Raw genomic sequence first — 23,096 nt, forward strand, 5'->3', positions numbered from 1 at the left:
TCTCAGTGGCTGCTCATGTGAAACAAGGAAGCAAAGAAGTATCCTAACCTTTATAAGCCCCCCCTTTTTTTAATTTCCCCATTTTTAGTTCAAGGTATTTGTCAAAATCCTTTCCTTCCCTTTCCTCGACGTCAAGGAACTGCTATAAATGACCTGGAAACTTTGCTCCTGCTCTCTCTCCTTGGGCTAGGGAGTTCATAACCATCCTGCCCCCACCCCCAGGAATGTTCCTGACTTGTAAATTTGCAAATCAGAGGCAAGAGGAAGGAAAGCGCTGGCCTGCGGCTGCTGGGGGATGGGGGGGGGGGGGGGAAATGCAGGCAAGGCTGCAAGCCTGTTTTCCAGCAGCTACTGTGGCTCAGTGACAGTCTTTTCACTTGCTTTTGCTCTCCCGTGACGCCTCTGCCTGGGCAGCTGGGAGACCAGTCAGCACAGGCAGGCTGCCTCACTTCCCATGTGTTAAAGAGGAAAAGACCAGCAGACAGCTGCCCCAGTTAGCTAGGGCCAGGAGGCCTCTGTCCTGAGAAAGTCTCCGTCCTTACAGCTCCAGGCCTACAGTTACTATGCAAAAAAGCTGACTTGGCCTTTGACTACCGGTTGAAATCCCTGCAACTCAGGATTTACTAAATCTATGTCCCTGTCCTTCCCTTTTTTGATCCTCTGCAAGGCTACTTTTCATGTCATTGAGAGAAATCTCCAAAGTTGCTTTTCTGATAGAAGCACTGACTGCTGGGTGGAGTCACCAAATCCTATGCTGTCGATGGACAAAGTAGCTGGGTCCCACTGGAGCAGGGCATGGTTGTATTTTTATTATCAGATTTCTTAAAAGCTGGTTCTCACAGTGTATGGATCATAGAAGAGGTGTTTTCAGAGGGCACTCCTTTTTCCAGGCTGTATGACAAGGTCATGTGTGAGGGTGGCGGAGAGAGGGAAGGGGCGACCCTCTCTGGTACATGTTGTGATCATTGTGATCACTGAGGACGAACTGTCAAACTGGGATATCCAGTGTCTCAAAGGAAGAGTGAATCATCAGTGTAGGTGATGACTTTCCAGTGCCAGCAAGCAGGCTTCTCACACTTGAGGTGGAGGGATCCAGAAGACCCACTCACATCTCTCCCGGTCCCAAAATTGCTGCCTGTGAATGCAACAACTCATTTCTCTGAATTCAAAAGCCCAGCGTCACAAAGTTCTTCCAGATATGCCAACCAATGAGCACGTGTGTGCGCACTGTTCTCTACAGGCCCTGCTGGACCAAGCAATTTGTAACACAAGGCAAATCATCTTGTTAGCGAGAATGTACACACAGACGCTCCATAGCCAACCAAGGTGAAAAATGATCTCAAAGTGGATCTTTTGCCCTTTATGGATTCAGGTCACTATTTTTAAAAGTGAAGACCTTGGTTTTACCTTTACGTGGGAAGTTTTAAGCAATGATATATTGGACTCTTTCCAACCACCTTTTAAAGTCTATTTGAAGCCAGGGGCTTGGGTCAGTTTCAAGACACTGAAAGGGACAGGCCTTTTTTTTTTTTTTTTAAATTAGAAACATTATTTATTTCTGCTTCTTTCATACATCTTATTGTGCATGAAACAGTCTGGCATACATATCTGAAATAACGTACTGTTTAAAGGCAAAGCACCATAAGTAAAGCTGATCATCTCTCCAGAGTTCTCTCAGCCCATGGGATCTTGCTTCGTGATTTTATATTAATTTTTGAAAGTCAGAAATGTCATTTCCAAAACACATTAAGGGAGCTATAAAAAGTAATCACTTTATTCAATATTACAGTTGTGGAAATGGAGTATATTTTCTCTAAGAAATTAAAAACTAAGAAGAAAATGCCACTTAACTTCAGTGGTAGGTCAGTAAAGGCCAGAGGGAGAAAATACTGTGATAAGTTTGTCTCTTTGAGACCAAGAAGACATTCTAGTTCAAGCTTTACCATGCTTCCTATGTTTCCACTAGATGCTTCTTTTTTGCCGCTGTTCATTCTTTTCCATAGTTCGCATCACAGGATTGGTACAGCCTTTAAAACTTCATTAACAGGAACAAATCCAATATCCACTGATCTCTTCTCAAAAGGCATTTGAATCCATCAGATAGCCTGGCAGTTTCATTCTCATGAATACTCTAGCCATGAAAACACTCAACAGGACACAGACGAATCCAATGAATAGAAGGAGAAATCTTACTGAGGTTTGGAATGTCTGGTGCATTTGATCGGTCCAGGATTATGAATCCTAAACCTCCTGCTGTAAATAGGAAGTTAGATGTGAGTCCTTCCATAATATATTGTCCATTTACTCTGTGGGCCAAGAAAGCTACTGGCCTCTGATGTCCATGTTCATCGGTCATAGAGCCAATACTTTGAAGTTTAACAATAACGTCATAAAGCATTCTTCCCGTGATGAGGACATAAGACACCACCACCTTCAACTTCAGCTGGGGGCATTCAAGCGCTAAGATCGGGACCCAGTACAAAGTCTCCATCTTGATGGTGGCAGGGGCGGCTCTCTGGACAGGACATTTTGATGTGTTTATTTGTATATATATTTTTTACATTATTTGGCTCTGTGGCCTACATTTACACAACCCAGGGATGGTTAGATTGTTACTTTGTTGGGAGATAAACAGCCTAAGGAGAAACATGCAAAACTTCCACTTCTGCATCTATGTCACCGCTGAAACAAATGATTACTTAGGTCCCTTCTTTGATCAAAAACTACAGGAATTAATAGCAAGCAAGCTTAGAAAATGTCAGATTCTGCTCTACCCAAGCAAAACATGTGGTTGGAAGCCATCCCAATATTGTATCCCTATAAAAGAAAAAAAAAAAAAGGAAGAGACTGCAGGCCACAGTAGTCTTAGAAAATTGCCTCTGTCGAAGCAAAGTAAACATTTGTAGATGGAAAAGCAGAATCCTGAGGCTGGTTGATTTTTCTGGAATGCCATTGCAATGGCTAAATATTTCTCAACAATTGCGGGAGGTGGGGGTTGTTTTGTTTTGTATTGTTTTGTTTTTAAGTTTCCATTTGAGGGATGGCCTTAAATTGAGCATTGCTGTGTCCAAAAGTTCCAGCATTATAAATCTTGGAAAGAAGAACAAACGTCAAAATAAGGTCACCAACCATCACATGCCATAATGATTTGGCTGCCAAAGATTCACACTCCGTGTTAGAACTAGGCTGAGTGTGCACAGAGAGATAATTTAAACCTTCCCAACAAGTTTGTCTTGTTCATCTGATTGATAGAATCTGATTGTAACATTCGGTCTGTTGTTTTTCCATTTGCTTTAAATTCAGCACTGCCACAGAAGACAGAAAGAGAAAATGGGACAGCCTGAAGAGGTGTAAAAATATAATTACTTTTTTGAAAGTACGCATATTTATCTATTTTTCTGCTACCCCCTTTTCACTTGGCTTTCCCACTCTAAATAGATGAGTGCTCCTGGGCTGGTGTATATATAGCACTTACAGGCTACTTTTAATTGAGAAGAACATTCTTTATTACAGTTTCTAGGCCACTTATCATAATGCATTTTACTAATTTCTTTTGCATAAAAAACAAAATCAAATGAAAGCACATCAGACTTGAAAGACCACTGGCATTACCATAGAACCTCAGCAAACCAGCCCGCAAATAACACCTCAAGTCACTGCAATTTCACTCAACCCACCACCTTTAGAAAAAAATAATGACCAAAATAAGAAAAAGAAAAAAATCTTCATCAGGAAAGTATTTTCCCAAACTACACCTAGTTTTGACTATAATTGGCTCGATTTTATAAATCTATTACAATGGCATCAAAAAGTGATGCACAAAGAATTCGCAACTCACATTTAAGAGCCATGCAAACCGTGCTGGTCTTGATTGCCAAGTGTTTTCGCAATCCACAGAACAGGGTCAGAGAGAGGAGAGGTGCTTGATAGGTGTTAACGAATGATTGGAAGAACAGATGGATAGATAGATGGATAGATGGATGGATGCATGGATGCATGGATACATGGATGGATGGAAGGATGGTGAATGGATGGATGCATGGATGGATGGATACAATGTAGTGCAATGCAGAAAGAACCCTATTTAGCGTTGCTGGGTCTTAGCTTTGTAACTTGTTCCTTTGTTTGCCCTGTTAAATGTGAGACCCCAGGAAGGCAAGCCCCTGTCTTGGACACAATTGTACCGTAAGCTCCCATTAGAGAGCTTGCCATATAAGCAGGACCTCTAAAATTTTGGTTGAGCTGTCATTGTATATGAACACAGGTAGGCCCTACTTTCACCAACGGTTGAACCAGAAATCCAAACTTACAAAAGTCAAAAAAAAAAAAAAAAAAAGACAATTCTTAATTTTACAAAAGTATTTGGTACAGATTTCCTTTCATAAGCAGGCTTTGAAAACATGGCTCAACTTTTAAAAGTCTTCACCAACTTAAAAAAAAATTTTTTCATGTTTATTGATTTTTGGGGGCGACAGAGGCAGAGCATCAGCAGGGGAGGGGCAGAGAGAGAGGGAGACGCAGAATCCGATGCAGGCTCCAGGCTCTGAGCTGTCAGCACAGAGCCCGACGAGGGGCTCGAACTCACAGACCGAGAGATCTTGACCTGAGCTGAAGTCGGACGCTTAACCGACTGAGCCACCCAGGCGCCCCCTTCACCAACTTTTAAGAAATACATGTGGTGGGAGACACAAGGTGCACCTACATTTGTGAAGACTGTCCAATCACAGAGCCACTCTGAGATGGTTAGAGTTAGAAAGTTGCACGTCCGCTCTGAGGAGTCGCCCATGAAGCCACAAGAACAAGATCATGTAAGAAGGGAAACAGGCCAAGACGGTGTTAGGGGCTGACCCCTGACTGCATACGGAGAGAGAATCTTTAAAGAGGTGTTGAAGGTAAGCCTTGTCTCAACTGGGTCTTTCTCTTCATTTTGCACTGTAAGTGATTCCACAGAGAGGGCTGCCTTCAAACTAGCATCACATCACCAAAGAATGTTTTGCCTTTCTTCTTTTTTTTTTTTTTTTTTCAACGTTTATTTATTTTTGGGACAGAGAGAGACAGAGCATGAACGGGGGAGGGGCAGAGAGAGAGGGAGACACAGAATCGGAAACAGGCTCCAGGCTCTGAGCCATCAGCTCAGAGCCTGACGCGGGGCTCGAACTCACGGACTGCGAGATCGTGACCTGGCTGAAGTCGGACGCTTAACCGACTGCGCCACCCAGGCGCCCCTGCCTTTCTTCTTAATAATCAACAGGAATTTACTTAGTTTCCACCATAGGGAAGGCATAGGATGGAGCACTGTGGGGAGATAGATGGATCTTGTTTCTGGCTCTTAAGAAGGAGACAAGTTCACCTGGAATGTAAGGAATCAAACCTTCCCCATCTCCCATCCCATTATCCAAGTACAATCACATCACTTGGGCATTTTTTCACAATAATTTTTTTTAATTTTTTAATTTTATTTGAGAGAGAAAGAGCATGCGCAAGAAGTGGGGGAAAGGGGCAGAGGGAGAGAGAAAGAATCTTAAGCAGGCTACACACTCAGCAAGGAGCCCATCGTGGGGCTTGATCCCTGGGATTATAATCTGAGCCTAAATCAAGAGTCAGACATTCAACCAACTGAGTCACCCAGGCGCCCTTCACACAGCTTTTCTAAATGTTGTAGATAAATAAGTGACTTAGTAAGTTCTAAGCCTGCACTTAAGAATTTGGACATATTACATGGGGGGTGGGAGAGGGAGGTGGTCAGTGTCATAGACAAAAGGAGTTACATTCTTTCACTGAATATAAGCCAAGCATCATCAAGCAATTAAATACATTATTTCCCTTTAATAGAAGCCCAAATCAAATGTCTCACTCAGTCAAACTAAGTTAGGAGAGAAACCATCTGTCAGCTTCAGGTTCAGCTCCAGAAGACCTGTTTTGAATACCATTGGCTGAGGCTTGAATCATTAACAAATTATCTTAACTGCTTGTTGCCAAAAGTAATTTGCCCAGCATTGTCCACTCCTCGGAAGCAGAAGTAATGTTTCCTGTGGCTGTGAACGTCTGTGAAATAACATCACGAGATAAATGCCTACAGGCTGCTGGAGAAAGTGAGCTGATAACAGAGGAGGCTTCTGTAGGAAGTGATAAGAAAGACCTTAGGGGCCAAGTGTACAGATGGCCACAGGTCACTCTGCAAAGCACCAAGACCTCCGAAAGATGGGCAGAACTGGGGAATATGGACTGCGTGCACAAGTTTATAAGTAATCTGGGAGTGTCACTGGATTCAGATTCTGGTCCTTTCATCAGCTCTGATGTGAGAGCTAAAAGAGTAGAACAGAGTGTGTGTGCATGTGTGTGATATGTGTGCATGAGGACTCTTGATCTCTCTCTCTCCTCTCTTCTCTCCCCTCTCCTCCCCCTCCTCTCCTTTCCCTCTTTTTTTTTTTTCAACGTTTTTTATTTATTTTTGGGACAGAGAGAGACAGAGCATGAACGGGAGAGGGGCAGAGAGAGAGGGAGACACAGAATCGGAAACAGGCTCCAGGCTCTGAGCCATCAGCCCAGAGCCCGACGCGGGGCTCGAACTCACGGACCGCGAGATCGTGACCTGGCTGAAGTCGGACGCTCAACCGACTGCGCCACCCAGGCGCCCCATCTCCTTTCCCTCTTAATCTCTCCTCCTCCTCTTCATTCTTCTCCTCCTCTTCCTCCTACTTCCCCTGCTCCTCCCCCTCCTCCTTCTCTTCCTCCTCCTTCTCCTCCCCTTTCTTCTTCTTTTTCCCTTCTTCCTCTTCTTCCTCTTCTTCTTGTCCTCCTCCTCCTTCTTCTCCCTCTCCTTCTCCATCTCCCTGTCCTCTCTCTCTCCTCCCCTCCCTCCCTCCCTTCCTCAACTTCCAGTAAATTACTTGCTCATTCCTAAGGCCCTTGCTTTTGCAAGAGGAGCTGCTGAGGGGGTGGGGAGTAATCCGGAAGCTCCAGTGACTCTGGGAGGCAGACAGCTGGGAGAAGCACAGCCAGGCAACCTCTTTCCCTGCCTCATGCCTTCTCCAAGGCTGGATTCTCTCTCCCTTAGAGACTTCGTTTCTCCTCTTTGTCTGCCCTTGGATGCTCAGGGGCATTTTATTTGCCCCTCAACCCTGCTCTCTGCTCAGAGAGGCTGTCAGGCATGCATCATATCAGTGAGCTGGCATGGAGAATGAGAAGCACCAGCAGGATGGAGGGAGGAGGGGAGGTCTGGGTATTTATTTCCAGATTCTCTCCCTGCAGACTGGATGCCCCTGAACCGACAGTCATGATCCTGTCTGTGTCCTTGGAGCTAAAAGAGTAATGGTGCCCCTCTCTGATCAACTCTACTCTATTGCTTGTGGTTGTTCAACACTCAACCTGGGCCTTTGGGAGTAGCCCATAAGACAGCCGTGGAAGTGCACCTGTCAGATCTTCTCTCAAGAAAGAACTTGCTGTACCTGAACAAAGTCACGGTGAACTGATGGCCCTCACACCTCAGAACCTGTTGCTTGGTTGTTTGCTTGACATGCTCTTCCTGAATAGCCCTAGCCCATGACTGTGCACGGTTGCCACTATTTCTGCCCAAAAAGAGAGACTCCGTTAACTGGCAGGCTCCCAGCCCCCATTGGGCCTGCTACAACTCTGTCAGATCTGAATCGTGCTCTGAGTCTCCTCTGCCCAATTGTACTTTTTCCCTCTTTTCTTTTATAGGTATCAAATCCAGGGGCGCCTGGGTGGCTCAGGTGGTTGAGTGTCCCATTTCGGCTCAGGTCATGATCTCAACATTTATGACTCCGAGCCCCGCGTGGGGCTCTATGTTAACGGCTCAGAGCCTGGAGCCTCTTCGGATTCTGTGTCTCCCTCTCTCTCTGTCTTTCCCCCACTCACACTCTGTGTGTGTCTTTCTCTCTCTCAAAATAAATACACACAATAATTTTTAAAAATGTTTACAGGTATCCAATCTGCATCAGAGAATGAAGTCTTTCCCCGTTCATTCCTGCTTCCCCCCTTGTTATCCTCCACAGGCATAATCCCCTCAAATTAACTACACCCCTAACTCTTGCCCCAGCATCTGCTTTCCGGGAAATCCAACTAACACAGGCCTATTTAATTTTTTTTATGTTTATTTGTTATTTTTGAAAGACAGGACTATAGGGAACAAGCAGTGGTTGTAATAAGTGCAGGTCCCTGGCTTTTCTCAACAGAACCTTAGAAAAATGCATTTAATCTTAATCAATTGGAAGAAAACATCCAAAGTCACTGAAGCAGTGAGACGAAAATAGCATCAGGAAGACTTTAAGTCGGGGTGCCTGCGTGGCTCATTCGGTGAAGCATCTGACTTCAGCTCAGGTCATGATATCGCCGCAGTCTGTGGGTTCGAGCCCTGCATCAGACTCTGTGCTGACAGCTCAGAGCCTGGAGCCTGCTTCCGATTCTGCGTCTCCCTCTCTCTCTGCCCCTCCCCCACTCACGCTCTGTCTCTCTCCATCTCTCAAAAATGCATAAATGTTTAAAAAAATTTAAGAAAGGCCCTAAGTCTTTTCATAAACCTTGGAACTTAAACTTGTTACTAACTGGGAACTGGGCTATTTGGCTGTTTCGGGCCAATCTGTGCTGTACAGATTAAGAAGTGGGGGTTTTCAGCAGACAGGATGATTCTGAATTGCTTAGGTTGGGACAGGGGATGTCTGACACACTTGTGGGAGACATCTTGGTTAGTAATTCCTATACTTGCAGCTCTGTACACATTTTCTAATTCTCTTAGGATGAGTGCCACAAAATCTCAAAAACAAAATTAACTTCCTTGTAAAAAACAAATGTCATGGAGAACCTGAACATCGAGGCTACATTTTTGATGACTGTTCTAATTTCAAGAATTTCGGCCTCTTGACAAAAATACACTTATGATCACACTGTATCTTTCCTTTGGGATTCAGAAAATGTGGTCCTATTGTTCACGCAGCATTTTTAGGAGAGGGAAAGAAACAGTGGGAGGGGAAGTATGGCTGTAATATTCTTCCAAATATTCTTCAAGAAACTTCCAAAATGCTAAGATTCATTCCTATCATCTCAGTGACTGGATCGTTTTGTGTAATAAATGAAGCTCAGTGGTTCTCTACTAGTGGCCTTCGCCTCCCAATCCTTAGGTGTGTGGTTATCTCTTCATTTTCTTTTGGGTCCTCCAAGAGCAAGACACCAACATGGAATTAGGTATATGGGAGGTTGACGGAGAGAAATGCCTGTGAAGATAAAGCGGGGGAGGGAGCAGGAATAATGGGGGAGAAGCTTCCAACCAGGACACAGGTCTGACATCTGTGAAAGGAGAGCAGGAAGGGTTGAGACAAAAGAGCTTCCGACTGCAACATCATTCTGAGAGAATCAAGGTCAGGTCATGGGGAAGTCCCTGAGCCCAAATTGCCCCTCAGAGGGATCTTGTGTCTGGCAGAAATGGCCCAGAGCAAACGTTCCCTCTGCATCCAACTTCCATCCTCTCAATACATTTGTCCACATCTCCTATAATCGACAGGCCCCCTAATATGCCAGCATTGGCTCTCTGCAGACCTTTCTTCCTGCATCCTTGACTGCTTGCTTTCTCTTTCCTCCAGATCCTGGCCTCACGATTAGCCCATTTGCTCCTATTTCTTCAACCCCACAGGTAAGAAGTAACAGCAGGAGCACAAAACAGTGCAGTGGGGGTTGGTGCGGCTGGCGTGTCAACAAAATGTGTGAACCCGGGATGTTTTGTGACGTGGGCAAGACCACTTACAGAGGACTCGTGGGCTATGCTGAAAGCTTGGCCTTTATCACAGCAGCTAGGTGTGGGCCTCCGAAAGGAATGAATCAGGAGACGACATCCAATGTCATTCAAGGAATTAATCAGGACCTGACAGATTCACATCTCAGTTGTGTGACACTGGGGACAGCATGTAGAGGGAGTTTCGGGGAGGAGGGACTGGAGCTGAAGCCCGGACAAGGCCTGTTAGCAGATCACGGCAGCGGGCCCGGGAGAGTTGAGAGTGAGGATTGTGAAGCAGAGACCCAGCACCAAGACTGAAGAGTGAAGATGGCAGTGGGATGTGAGTGTCTTAGAGCCCCGCACCCCAGGCTCGGCAGCTGGCTAGCCCTGCCTCGCTTCCCCTCAGGCAGCTCGTGCTCCACATCTCTCACGGATGACCGTGTGTCCTTCCCTCCAGAATCTGTTCTCTACTGTTTGGGACTCGAAGTCCACTGCACCTCTCCCCGTGCCTGCAGGGTATCGGTCAGATCTCCACAATTCTACCTGATAAACATCTCTACCGCGTCCTGAGCATCCTGTCCTCCATCAGGCTTGCCTGGACCACTAGCACCCTCTCGTTGGTCTGCCCACCTCCACTCCTGCATCTCCGATTCATCCTTCATGCTGCTCTCAGTCACTTATGTTGTTCCTAGGATCAAAATCTTTCAGTGGCTTCCATCTGCTGCAAGAAGGACACAAACCCTTTATTACTGCATATGAGACCCCACCCCCACCCCTCTTTGCCTGCAGTGTTATCATCTAGCAATACAAACGTGTAATTCCTCAAACACCCCGTTCCTTTCATATACTAGGTGGTCCATCAACAGCATGCCTAGCTTCCTTGCAAATCTAGCACTCTCCCATTCATTCTTTAAAACCTGCCGCACCAGATTCTCTCTGAACTCTTTCTTGTACTGCTGCTTATTTTAATTTGTATTATAATTACTTCTTCCCAACTATCATGTAAATATCATGAGAGCAGGGATCACGAATATCTTGTTTTTGAACATTCAATCTAAGACTTAGCATAATTCTTGGTACATAATAAATGCTCAATAAATATTTATGGAATGAATAAATACAAATTTTTGTCTCCTCCAATAAACCATAAAGATTTTTTTTGTAAGTTCTATGCCCAGTGTGGGACTTGAACTCACAATCCCAAAATCAAAAGTCACTGACCCCCTCTACTGATTGATCCAGCCAGGTACCCCATAGACTACAAGCCTTTTGAGGGCAGGGACTGAATCATATTCATCTCTGCATGCTCCCTAATAATTTTGTTAGTACAAAGTTGCTGAGCTAGGAAAGCTGATTTACTAATTTCTTACTATATAGGAAACAAAAATATTTTTCCAAGTTCCTTGTTCCATTTAAAAGATGACTTTAGGGAATAACTAAGTTCAGAATAGAGTCAAATGATGGAGTATTACCGATTTTCCCTAAACAAAACAAATGAGAAATTATCTGTTTTAAAACCCTTACATTAGAAGACAATGGCTTAAGGGAAGAAAATTCTAAAAACTGTCCTGAAAGAAACATTTAAAATTTTATACGGAGAGGGTGAGGATTCTCTTATTCCTTGAGTCTTACATTGACATCAGTAGAGAAATGGAGACTATGAATAATATTTAGACCACAATTTTCCTCTTTGCAGAGTTGAAAATCTGGGTAGTGCTCCTGACTCAGACTTTCATTCAGATATCATTTTAAATCCACATACAAAAGTCTCTGGGGGTGACAAATTGTACACAATCTTACTGAACTGTTAGGTGGCACATGATTTAAAACCCAGGTGGTGAACAAAATGATGGTATCGTTTTTCCAGCACCTCATTGCAAGATGTAAACCATTTCCCCCAATTACCAAGCGATTATTCATTTTAATCAAGGTAAAGCTATAATAAGGTGTGGAACAAAGCCCCCATCACACAGCCATTCTCCGGGAGTTGGGGACTGGCAGGATGAACTCAGGAGACCAGCCTGGTGGTCCAGGTTGCCTTGACAACCGCTCCCATAGAACCAGGCTTCAAAGACAGACTCAAACAAAGCAATGAGGAAGACTAATTGACCATCAGGCCCTACTATCTAAAAATGGGACAGTGATTTGATGACACTGTGTGAACATTTCTAAATGTAAGTGAATATTTGGGTGGGCATGTGTTTTAAACCTCACTTTTTTCACCGTTGTTTTTTTGTGGAATTCCCCTTCTCCTTTCTCAGTTCCAAAATAAGAAACCGCCTTTTGAAGAGGATAACAACCCCAGTTGAATGACACCCTTGGAAAATCTAACCTAGAAAATAATTATTTCTCATTTAAAACCCAAACTCCCCCCCACGAAAGCAGGAGGGAGCCAGCCAGAGATAAGAGGCAGAGGAAAGGGAGCTGTGCGAGATTTAATCTCAGCTCTTTAAGAAAATCTCCTTGTGTGTGTGTGTGGGGGGGGGGGGTGGATGCCTCAACAATCCTGGTGTGCTGCCAAACACTAGAAAATTAGTTCATAGCCCAAACTGTCACAGAAATGCAAGCACAAGAAAGCGACAGTTTACAGAGTCAGCCTCTTTGCCATTTGTTTGCAGAACACAGATATCTCAGCAAGCAACTCCAGGTGCAGAAAGAAACCTGTGTACCAGTGGTAGAAAATTTGAAAAGGGGACAGAGATGCAACGAACGGCAATAAGGATAAACAGCACGGAAGAACCAAATCTGTTGGAACAGAAGAAACCTTTGAGGCGTTATAATAGAACTACTAAGCCAACTGTGGCCACCCAAATAAGAGAGACCAGAAAAGCAATTACTCCAACCCTGAGGAATAAATACAGAAAATAAGACGCCAGAGAGCACAAACCAAAATAAAGACTTAAATTAACAAAAGTACTCTAAGAAGTCACCTTTCCCTTGTCTTGTTTTCTCCTCGGTATTTTAGATGCCTTTCCCCCGAATGTGCAATTATCTCAGCAGAATGGAATAAGAAATGAAACTGCAGTGCACACACCCACTGCAGTGGATGGGGGCAGACACAGAAATTGAGGGCAGAAGGGCAGTTGCTAAGCACTAGCTTGTCAGTCGCCTCTGTGGCCTGTAATGCAGAAGATTCAACAGGTCCTTGAAACACGGAGCCTAAGAAAAGCACTGTGAATTATTTCCTCTCATATTCTTCAACTTCAACAACAGCATGATAACAGCAAATCCACAAAAAGTTACACTCCTCTCACTGGGGGGGGTGGGGGGGGGTGGCGGGGGAAGTGGGATGTCCAGAGTAGTCAACCACTTCTGTTGTGTGATTCGACCTGGTGACTTTCTAACGTGGTTTGGGAGGCTAAAGGTGAGTTTGCAGCCCGCAGTCAGGTCAGCGTGGCTGGCTGCCCTCACGGCATCCTCATCGCAGCCAGAAGCGCTTTCTCTCCACCTGAGTGTGAGGATGGTACCTGGTGACAGATTAGAGCTCACAACCTTTGCCGTCTACCAAGGCATGACTACGGTCCAGTCGTGTCAGGGAATGATTGATTCCCTTCAAATAGAAATTATTGGGGGTGCCTGGCAGGCTCAGTCGGTCGGGCGCCCGACTTCGGCTCAGGTCATGATCTTGTGGTTTGTGGGTTCAAGTCCCGCGTCAGGCTCTGTCCTACAGCTTGGAGCCCGGAGACTGCTTTGGATTCTGTGTCTCCTCTCTCTCTGCCCCTCCCCTGCTCATACTCTATGTCTATCTCTCTCTCTCAAAAATAAATAAACCTTAAAAAATTTTTTTTAATAAAAATAATTTGAGTTACCTTTTGTTTTTAATTATAAGCAGTACATTAATTCATTATTGGTGAAGGTATGGAGAAATGACTGCTCCCTAAATTTTTGGTGATACAAGCTTCCTGGAAGAAAATGAGGTTATGTGTATCGATATTTAAAGGGAAGTACAACTGGCCCATGAAAAACATGGGAGTTAGGGCTCCTGACCCCCTGCATGGTTGAAAATCGGCATAGAACTTTTGACTCCCCCAAAACGTGACTACTAATAGCCTACTATGGGCTTTGAAGCCTTACTGATAACGTAAATAGTCAATTAACACTGTATGTATGTATGTAAATAAAAATAAATAAGTGTAAATAAATAAAGTAAGCTAGAGAAAAGAAAATGATATAAGAAAATCATAAGAGAAAATACATCCGCAGTACTGTACTGTATTGGAAAAGATCTGCCTATCAATGGATCTGTGCAGTTCAAACTCACGTTGTTTAAGGGTCAACTGTAATTAGAGAAGCAGCCGTAACTATAATCTGTCCGTTTCTCATCAGCCACTGCCACGTCCCTGGTCTAGGCCTCTCACCTGCTTTTCCAAACTTGAATCCAGGTTGATGACCCCTGACTCTTCAGTCTGTACTCAAGAAACAGTCAGATGACACCACACTTCTTGTCACACCCTCTGATGACTTCTCTTCTTCTTTAAATAAAAACCAAGACCTTACAACAGCCTTACAAGGCCTCCTCCTCCCATTTCCTACCCCCAAATATTTCAGACTTCATCTTTTGCTTCTTTTCTCTTTGTTGGTTCCACTCCAGCTAGATCAGCCTCCGTGCAGTTCCTGAACTCACCAGGCATGCTTCTGCCCCAGGGCCTTTGTACTTGTTCCCTTATCCTGGAAAGCTCACGCCCTCTCTGTCCTACCTCCACCCCATTTTCATCAACTTCAAATCTTTTCTCAAAAGCCATCCTCTTGGTGAGGCTTGTTTTTTGTTTGTTTGTTTGTTTGTTTGTTTCGGGGTTTTTTGCCCACCCTAACATCTCAATGTTCCCTCACTTCCTATTCTCTTTCCTACTAACTTTTCTCCCCAACATTTATCAACCTATCACCCTCTGATATGCTGTATAGTTGACAGCTTTTGTTTAAATATCATGTAGAAGAGTGACCCCCCATAACTCTGGGACACCTAGGGAGTAACCAGGCAGCTGATCTCTGAGTTATAGCAACTAATAAAAGAATTTATAAATGCCATTAAAAAATTAATTTGCTTGCTTTTTTAATGACCTCTCCCTGTAGAAAGAGCTATAATTGATATTTATATATGTCGTGACTAATACCTCCGGAAGGGAAAAACAATTAGCCACTATGAAAGATAATCATTCATTAATTTGAGCTCTTCTTGTGTCTTCCTGATGGAGATCATATCCTGGTGTTAGATGGGCTCTGGATCTTTCTGCGAAATATGAGACATAAAAAATGTGAATTCTTATGTGCAAATTAAAACATACTATAACAAGGGTACCTGGGTGTCTCAGTCGGTTAAGTGTCCGACTTAAGCTCAGGTTATGATCTCACGGTTTGTGGGTTCGAGCCCTGCATCAGGCTCCATGCTGACAGCTCGGAGCCTGGAGGCTGCTTTGGATTCTGTGTCTCCTTTCTCTGTTCCTCCCCTGCTTGCTCTCTCTCTCTCTCTCTCTCAAAAAGAAATAAACATTAAAAAAACAAAATAAATAAAATAAAATCAAACATACTATAACTAATACAGACATCTTCTTAAAATCCTATTTAAAGAATTTAACCATTTGCTTTTCTGGATAACTAAACTGTATAGCTTCAGCCACAGCATTACCCCTATTTTGTTAATTTTGCAGTACTATGACTGATACATTCTTGTTTATAGCTTTCATTAATTGTAAACGTCTCAAACCCAAAGTGTATGTGTGTGTGGCAGGGAACGAATCTTCTCTTTCCCTTAGTCTATCTGGCAGTCAGGAACTCAGTACACAAATATTTCCAGATGTGTGCTGATGCTCGGGGTGCAGCACTGGGCGAACTGCATAAGGACCCCTCCAGCATAATGAAGACAGAGGTTGGTAGAGAGCTGTGTTATGAAAGCGAGCAGAATGAGCCCTTGGAGTGTGTGACAGAGAGGGTCCCTCGGGTGGAGAGGTCAAGAAACACTTCTCTGAGAAGTGAGATTTAATTCTTGAATTTTCTTGGCAAAGGCAATGGAGAAGGAAGGACTTTTCAGACGGAGGGAACAGTATGTGCAGAGAAATACTCTAATGGAGCAAAAGGATGAAGTGTTCCAGAAGCAAAAGAAAACCTGTAAGACTACAAAGGTGGACACGGTTGGAGTCCGGGTGAGGACTATTAGACTTGATCCTAAGGGTAAATGGAAGGCAGGAGAGTCTCCTATCAGAGGCTGGTTTGATCTGTGTGCCCTGTGGTCAGTCAGTCTCTGCAGCCTTTTGATTTTCTGACCATGTCCTTGCCTAATTGCTGTGCCGTTATGTAAGAACAATTCCAGACTCATTTTCCAGGACTTTAGGGGAACACATTAAATCCATTTTACTATCTATCATGTTTATTTGTAGGATATGAAATAGATTTTCAATAACACTTAAAGAACCTGCTAAGTAAGTATTTAGGAAAAAAGTTCTATTTCACCTGTAGTATTTATACTCTTCCATGTTCTCCTACCAGACTCCATGCGAGGCAGTATGGGATAGCACTTAGAAGAGCATGGATTCTGGAGCTTGGGCTCAAAGTCCAGCTCAGTCACTTACCTCCTGGGCAGTGAACCTGGGCAGGTCACTTAATTTCTCTGAGCCTTGGTTCCATCATTTGTGAAACAGGAGATAATAATAGGACCTCCTAGGCAGGGTAGCCACATAACTAATTATCCAAACTGTACGTTTGGGAGACAGAAGGGGGTGGTAGCGTAGGCTGATGTGTGTAGAGGGCTTAGAATGGTGTCCAGCGCATAGTAAGCCTGGCTATTGTCATTACTGAGGTGCTTTCATTTATTCCAAAGAAGACTAGAATCGCCAGCTGATTGTAAACATCGACGTGGTTGGAAGGGACAACTGAAAATGTTTAAAACTCCATGAAACGGTGTCAGACTCGAACGTACCATAACTTGAAGAGGATTATCTTTTCACTGAGAACTAAGCAAAGAAATAATAAATAAATAAATAAATGCAAACTACAGCTGTGCTTAGAAAAACAAATACCTTTAGTGGACAGTATTGGTTAAATGCTAATACAAGTACTTTTTAAAATGGGATTTAAAACCATCTGACTTACAGATTTGGGTGTTAGTCTGTCGGAAGCATCCATCAGGCATGCGTTTCACTTAGTTCTGATTACTAAAATAATAATTACTGGTTATAGAAACTTTGAAAATGAAAAAAAGAAGGAAATGAAAGTCATTCATTCTCCTTCCACTAAAAGTCACCACCACTCACATTTTGCCATGTGCTCTTGCATACAATATGCCACTTTTCTATATGCTTTCTCTTACACACACACATGTAGGTAGATAGGCCTATCATCTATGTGTGTATGTATGTATGTATGTATGTATCTATCATCTTTTCAATATTCAGATCATTCTATAAATGCATGCGTATTAGTTTCCTGGGACTGCCAAAACCAAAGTACCACAAACTGGGTGTCTTCAAAAAAAAGAAATTTATTCTCCCAGTTCTGGAGGCTAGAAGCCTGAAATCAAAATATTGGCAGGACCACGCTCCCTTTGAAGAGCCTGGGGAAGGGTCCTTCCTTGACTCTTCCAGCTTCTGGTGGTGACCAGCGGTCCCTGGCTTCCTAACTTGTGGCAGCATCACTCTGGCCTCCACCTCTGTCTTCATGTGGCCTCTTGCCCTGTGTGTCTGTGTCTCTGTATGCTCACATGGCCTTTGTGCAAGGACACCAGTCACTGGATTGAAGGCCCAGCTTAGTCCACTATGACCACATCTTAACTAATTCCATCTGCAAATACCTTATTTTCAAACAAAGTCGTATTCCGAGGTTTCATGTGGACTTGAATATTTGGGGGACACCATTCATCCCCCACACGGCATGTGATGAAGATATATGGCTGTCCCATGTAAGAGGCATTATGGTCCCTCATCCTGTGGTAGCCCAAAACAAAATATTTGAGTCTCCTTTTACCAAGTCCAACGTAGTTTCCCTCCATACTTCCCCCTAGCAATGTCTGCTTACTTTCTGGGGTAGGGCAGGATGTTTCTGACATCATCCAGGACCCAGGGAGGATAATCCAGTCTCCCGAGAATCATGGAGACTATGGTCTGGATTTAGCCACTTCACAGTGTGAAGTTTGACCTAAGAGTTAGCCACCAGACGGCCCCATTTTGTAAGGTCAGCATTCACACAGCCACTTCCTGAGCACATGCCTGTCTCCTAAGGAACTGCCCTAGCATAGACTCATGTTTTCATACTTATGGGCCTAGAGTGATCACTGGCACTTGTTCACACAGTACACAACACACTACCAGTCCTACTTCTTTCCACACTCAAGGTGATTTCATTTCAAAAGACCCTTTGCCTTAACCTGACCTTGAGCCTCAGGCTAGGGCCCTCGCAATCTACCCCAAAAGATTTCTCTAATGTTGAGTTTCAGGGATAAGTTATTGGAGTCCTGTCAGTTTCCCTTCAGAAGACCCCTGGGCTCCTTGGGCAAATGAGAGCACCTCCTTCCTGGAACGATTTGCACTAGGAGGCACTGAGAGAGATACCTGGGCTCAGTCACACAAAACGTACTGTCCTTCCCTCAGGCAACAGCCGCCCGACTGCCTTCTTACATTTCAGAACAAGTTAAGGACTACTAAATAATTCTTCCCATAAAAAGGAAAGTATGGGGGCGCCTGGGTGGCGCAGTCAGTTAAGCGTCCGACTTCAGCCAGGTCATGATCTCGCAGTCCGTGAGTTCGAGCCCCGCGTCGGGCTCTGTGCTGATGGCTCAGAGCCTGGAGCCTGTTTCCGATTCTGTGTCTCCCTCTCTCTCTGCCCCTCCCCCGTTCATGCTCTGTCTCTCTCTGTCCCAAAAATAAATAAAAAACGTTGAAAAAAAAATTAAAAAAAAAAAAAAAAAAGGAAAGTATGTGTCAGGAGGCTGGTGTTCTCCTATAGACCTAGAGGTATCTGGCATAATTTTAATGTACCCCCCCCAACTACCATCACCATGTGCTGCTTTTGAAAGTTAGCATCACATCATAATTTGCATACCACCCTCTCACAGAGATATACTATAACTCAGTTAACTGTTCCCATATTTTGATACATTTAAGGTGATTTCCTATCCTTAAATAACTTGGCTAAAAATCCCCATCCTCTTAATGAGTATTTATTATGCATTTTCAGGTGTCAGTCAATATTTTTGGCCCAAAGAGGCCAAAGGTCTTGTTTCTGAGGAGCTCACGCTTTTGTGACAGAGAAGGAAGACAGGAAACCAGTAAATGTGAAATGTATGCCCTCATAATTACAATGAAGAGAAATAAGGCGGAGCAAGGTGGTGGAGTCACGAGGGTTGCTATTCCAGATGGGATGAGTGGGAGGGGCCTTATCGAAAAGCTGGTTATGATACACGTGCCCATTCTGGTGAACTGGATCGGTTCTTTAAAAAGCACAGCAACATTCACATGAAGGTCTGTCTTTTTTGTTTTTATTGCTTGTTGGTTTCCTAACTGCATCACAAATGAATATAAATAAATTGGAGATCTTTCCATTAAGTGAGAGCACCACTTACATCAACATGAGTGCAGTTTGCACCCGCAAATAATGAATAAACTGGATTTAAAAGGTAACGGTTGCTCAAAAAACTACGATTAGTTTTATGTCTAGTTGATGAAATATGGTGAGTGGCCAGATGAAAGGAGACATAGAAAGCTATGAAAAGCGGCCGCCAAACCATGTTCAGTTTTGATACGACTGCATCTATTTGTAACCTATTCATTTTTCTGAAGCGATTTGACGCCCTTTGCCCTTCAATAGTTTTGTCAACAAAATTGGTGCCAAATGAAGACCAGCAGAACTACCCAGACTCTAAAGTGAGTCTTTCACAACTTACTACAACTTACTTACTAAAAAGACCCACTCTGCCTTCAAAATGCTGTCTTGGATATCACATACTTAAATGTTTTTGTTACACTAACAACCAAGCTCTTCACCATTTTGTACTTTAGTTTGGTCATGCTGCAACATTTTAAGTAACCAGATGTTTGAATGTCCTGCACTTAATTTTATTTTCATTTGTTTTGTTTGTTTGTTGTTTTTGAGAGAGAGAGAGAGAGAGAGAGAGAGAGAGAGAGAAATTGTGTGCAATCGGGGAGGGGGCAGAGAGAGAGAGGGAGAAAGAGAATTTTAAGCAGGCCCCACACCCAGTGCAGAACTCAATCTCATTACCATGAGATCATGACCTGAGCTGAAACCAAGAGTCGTATGCTAAACTGACTGACCCACCCAGGTGCCTTCCTGCACTTAATTTTTAAAGTGTGTGTGTGTGTGTGTGTGTGTGTGTGTGTTCTGGTTATTGTCTAGTGTCGTGTAACAAATAACCCCAAAACTTCAGGGCTTAAAACAGCAATCATTTTACTGTGCTCACTTCCTTTGTAATAGGAATTTGGGCACGTTTTTGACTGGACAGTTCTTATGCCATTTGGTGCAAGGACTACATCATTCGGTAGTATGCACCGAGGCTGTCACGGGGGTGGGTTGGCAGGTCCAGAAGAGCTTCATTCACATGCTTGACTCCTTGGTGGGGAAGACTGCCAGCACAGAGCCAAACACAAGGCTAGAACCCGTGAACTGCAAGATCATGACCTGAGCCAAAACCAAGGGTCAGTCGCTTAACTCAGGCACCCCAACCTATATTATTTTAAATCAAACCCCAAACATATATTAATTCATCCATTAATGCTAAGTTGTAAAGTGACATGATGAACAAATGACAGAACAACTTTTAGAGGGAAAATCTATTCATTTCAAAGGCTTTTCTTTTATTAGTACCAAGTTGTTCTTACCTCTTAGAAGATGCCTTCTTGGGACGCCTGGGTGGTTCAGTTCATTAAGCATCGACTCTTGATTTTGGCTCAGGTCATTTTCTCACAGTTTCATGAGTTCGAGCCCCGGGACAGGCTCTGCTCTGACCTCGCTGAGCCTGCTCAAGATTCTCTCTCTGTCTGCTCCTCTCTCCCACTTGCACTCTCTCTGTCTCTCTCAAAATAAATAAATAAACATTAAAAAAAAAAAGAAGATGATGACTTCCTTCCAAGAAATCACTAAGTATTTGAACAGCAAAGAGCGTCCACTTTCCTATGTCACTTCTGATGAGACACGAACTGGACGAGGAGTCAGGAGACCTGGGTTAGTGTCCCAGCCACTGACCAGCTATGTGATAGTAGCTAAGTTGTACTGACTCCTCGCTTGCAAGTCCACCTCCATCATTTCCATTCTGTTGTTATTCCTGTTTTACAGATAGGCTTGGGAAGGGTCAGCAACCTGCCCAGGATCAAAGAATGGCAGAGGTAGAATCTTACCCAAATCATTTTGAGGCTCCATTTTCTCCTCCATCCGATGGAGTCCCAAATCCAACCTGTTTCACTGAAGAATATAATATATTAAATGCTCAACAAACCTCTCTGAAAAAATTTCGAATTCTAATCACAAAAGCTTTTGAATCGATAACCCATTTTTATGGCTCAAAAATCCAAACAATATAAAATGGTGAAGAATCTGTCTCACACTCTTATTCCTGTTTATCTTACTCCCCTTCCCATTCTGTACAAGAAACCATCCCATTATTATGTACTTATGCAAATCAATGAATAACGGGAATAGTGCATTCTTATGTTCCCCTTTCTTCATATGTTCAGTCTCTATGAAGATAATCCTGTGCCAGCAAATAGTTTCCTTGTCCTTTTTGGTAGCTGCCTAGTACCTTATGGTGTAGATGTAGCATTGTTTATTTAACAAGTTCCCTATTGATGGACATTAGATTTGTTTCCCAATCTTTTGCTATTGCAGACAACACAAGCACAGAATTTTATTTTTGTGGAAAAACAAAGATACGGAGTTCCTATGTGCTTATATTATAAGAGGAATAGTCAATAGTAAAAACTCTTAGTTCCCCGTTTTGTTCAGTGCTGTCATTCCTTACCCATTTTTGTTATTTAACACAAGACGAATTTTGTCAGGCTTAACTTAAAGAACATTTACCTTCTGGGGCGCCTGGGTGGCTCAGTTGGTTAAGCGTCTGACTCTTGTTTTCAGCTCAGGTCATGATCTCATGGTTTTGTGAGTTCAAAATCATGGGGTGAGATTCACCCCAATTGGGCTCTGTGCTGATGGTGCAGAACCTGCTTGGGATTCTCTCTCTCCCTTTCTCTCTTCCCCTCTTCTGCTCACGCTGTCTCTGTCTCTCTCTAAGTAAATAAATAAACTTAAAAATTAAAAAAAAAAAGAACCTATACCCTCTAATGGTGTCTTCTTATCAGGAAGACCCCAGGGACCAGAGAATTAGAGCCCCGTGGATATATCACTGTCACTGTCACTTTTTACTAATCTTGTCCTGGGTTTGCTTAGTTTAAAACTCTGCCTATACAACTAGATCCTTGTGAACATATTGGTCCAAGATCTTATTTATTAGAAGAACAGCTTCTAGAAAAATGTATCTTGGGATATGTGTTTCCTTTATCACAGTCCATACAATTATAAACCTATGCTGGATTGAGAAACGACATAATCCAGAGATGTCCATGATTGCTGACACAATTGAGGGAGGTAGGAAGCAAAATCCAAGGCAAAAGGCAGGTAGCTCATGATTTTAGGAGAACAGCTTCTCCCTATTTTCTTCTCTACTCTGTCCCAGATGAGGAGGAGATTCTAGAACTCCTTTGAAGTAGGTTGACTGTGTTGTGGCCTAAGTGGGTGTTATCAAAAACGTCCCCAGATTTCCTTCACCCCTCTTCTCTCTGTCCTTGTGTGAAAGCCTTCACTTTTACTTCTCTTTGTTACTGCCTAAAATTCCACCAATTACAGATTCACTTGGGTTAAAAGCACCTCATTTAAGAGGTAAATATCTTCAGTCATTCATGACTTAAAGTAAATTTACTTACTCAATTACCCTGTCCTGATACCCAATGTGGGTCAGCCATGTACTGAGGGATGGAAGGCAGGGATGGGGGGAGGGGGGACGTGGGCAATGAGGTGGGATACTCATGGTAATTTTGGAATGGGGTTGGGAGAGACTAGTGGGAAGGGTGCGGCGGGGGAAAGACTCTGGGATGCCAGAATTGAAGAACTCTTCTGATCTCATTATTCGAAGGGGAGTAAGTGGAGAAGAGAGACATGCAGAAGAGAAGTCTGCTGGGCCCCAAAGAGGCATTGTCCTTTCTGCAATCTTTCCCAAGAATAGCCCTGCTTATTGGGACACATCAATTGCTTCCTCAGGATCTTTCCTCTGTATTGTTTATTTGTGTTTACTATTCCAACTGTAAGTTGGAATCTAGAGATGGCGGAACAAGGTACAATCAGAAAGTGACTACTGGTATATGTGGTTGTTTGGTTGGTA

At 43.5% G+C, this 23,096-nt stretch overlaps 1 pseudogene; it reads right to left on the bottom strand.

Moving 5' to 3' along the window:
- Positions 1-1,760: 1,760 nt before the first annotated feature.
- LOC109499090 lies at positions 1,761-2,491 on the bottom strand (annotated as a pseudogene).
- Between the last annotated feature and the right edge of the window lie 20,605 nt (positions 2,492-23,096).

Source organism: Felis catus, chromosome B1 (assembly GCF_018350175.1).
Source record: "Felis catus isolate Fca126 chromosome B1, F.catus_Fca126_mat1.0, whole genome shotgun sequence".
NCBI lineage: Eukaryota > Metazoa > Chordata > Mammalia > Carnivora > Felidae > Felis > Felis catus.